Below are 2,233 nucleotides of genomic sequence, written 5' to 3'. Positions count from 1 at the left end.
TTGCCAACCAATAAACTGCTAACAGGCTAGCAACTGTGGTTTTGGGAAACAAACCCCTGGTGGGGGGGGGGGGGGGGGCAGTGGGGTGGCCAGTGTCATTTTAGGGGTAGCCGTACACCCCCCCCCCCCCAAATGCACCACTGCATAGAGGACCTACAATAACGTACAGTATTTGAAAAATAATGTGTTTTTTTGAACATTAAAGCATCTCAACATATTCTATTACACCAAATACACAAAAATAATGATATTTATCATATCATTTGACCCCTTTAATATGATATACACCAATATTTCTCTTGTTTTTGTTGAATATAGTAAAGTTTGGCAGTAAAAGTTTGGAAGATACAGTGCTCCACAGTTTTACATTCATAGTATCAGGGCAGTCCCATCCTTTTTTTTTTTTTTTTTTTTTTTTTGTAGTTGGTGTTGAAAGAGATTGAACTCTGATTCCATCTCAACTTTCTTCCTTGTTTGTGGGGGTGGATCTGTGCACCTGCCTCTCTCCTCCACACAGTCCCACATCCTCTTCCGCCTCTGCATCCCACTCAGTCCAGGGATGACGAGTGGATGAATCATTCAGTCAGCCAGAGAAAGCAACGAGAGAGTTGGAGTAAAGCAGAGATCATTGATTTCAATCGTCAGACTTAATCTCAGCACAGCACAGATACACATGCTGTTTTTGGGCTGTTTGCATGAGTGGGAGGATGTGCGTGTGTGTCTTATAGAGACAGGAAGTAAAGGATGAAAAAGAGAAAGAAGGAAATGTGAAAGGGCCGGAAGTCAATGAAAGTTAATATGGCAGCCTGCACGTTATGTCACTGATGATAAGATTGTTGACACCATTTAGTGAGATGATTAATATGAAATATAATATCTGGAAAATACACATCGTTCATGATTATTAAGTCCAAAGTTCTACAAAGGACTTTCTCATCGATAAACAATCGTGTATTGAATGTTAATTTGGTGGCCAGAGGTAATTTCTGTGAAGTAATAGAATGGCATTTGGGGTTAAACAAACATTGTTCGCTATTATTCTCCCTGTGTCCTTTGCCTGCAATTATCTTCCTTTTCCCAAGAGGTCTTCATGGCAATGAAAGCGATAGATCAAAAGCATCGATGTGGGAGTCACATGTCCAAAGACAATGCATAATTATGAAAAATGACAAAGGGCGACTTGGTCGAGCCCACGTATGTAGGGCTCTGGCACATTTATTTATTTTTTTGGCCTGTACGTGTATACTTTAAATAAATGCTTTGTGTATGTACACATTAAATAGGTCATAAACTGCATTTTTTTGTACTGTTCTCTGAAGTCCACTTATAATGTTATCAAGATTTAAAAAAATAATTTAATTTAGATAATTTAATACAATTTTGAAGTAAAGTAAATGCCCACTGCTATGATTGGATAATAGTTGTGTATGTTTGACAGTCCTCAAAGATGAATGCTGTTGTGATTTAGGTCAAAAACATATAAAGACCTCAATACTTATCAAACGATATGAAAGTAGAGCAATAGAGCAATAGAGATCACGTAATGAAAACATTACTCACTTGTATTACTGTTGAATCCAATATAATTAGCACATCGTCTTTTAGTTTCAATGTTTTTGAAAATCCTATATATATATATATATATATATATATATATATATATATATATATATATATATATATATATATATATATATATTATTGTTGGTTCATGTTAGTTCACATTGCATTAATCAATGTTAACATTATTAAGACACTCAGGCAAACATCTGACACATCTCTCAATAAACCCTCAGGGACAATTTGCTATAAGAATGATTTGTGTCCGCTTATACAGAGTGATTTATTTGCATATGTTGTCTTTGTTGTTTTAACACCTCAATCACGAAAGGAATTATGCAAATAACATAACGACACGAACACACCCAAATCAAGCATTTTGTGCTGAAAGCAATTTACGCACAACAATTCCCTACCTTACATGAGTTCTGATTGTTGGAACTGTTTACAAATGCATAGATTATCCGGTTTTTACAGGCTTATTAAAAGTGCAGTATTGCTGTGTATTTTCAATGTAATATTTCCTGATTTACCTGAATTGCAGATTTACCCTTGTTTAATACAGTGTAGGAGTCTTAATGACATCAAGAAGCAGTTAAAATATTGTAGAGCAGGTGTATTGTTATTGTTATTTGCAACCAGGGAAGTGGAATAATGGAACAGTTTTAAGGAA

Source organism: Carassius gibelio, chromosome B9 (genome assembly GCF_023724105.1).
Source record: "Carassius gibelio isolate Cgi1373 ecotype wild population from Czech Republic chromosome B9, carGib1.2-hapl.c, whole genome shotgun sequence".
NCBI lineage: Eukaryota > Metazoa > Chordata > Actinopteri > Cypriniformes > Cyprinidae > Carassius > Carassius gibelio.
The sequence above is the reverse complement of the archived record's forward strand: the minus strand, read 5'-3'. Positions refer to the sequence as shown.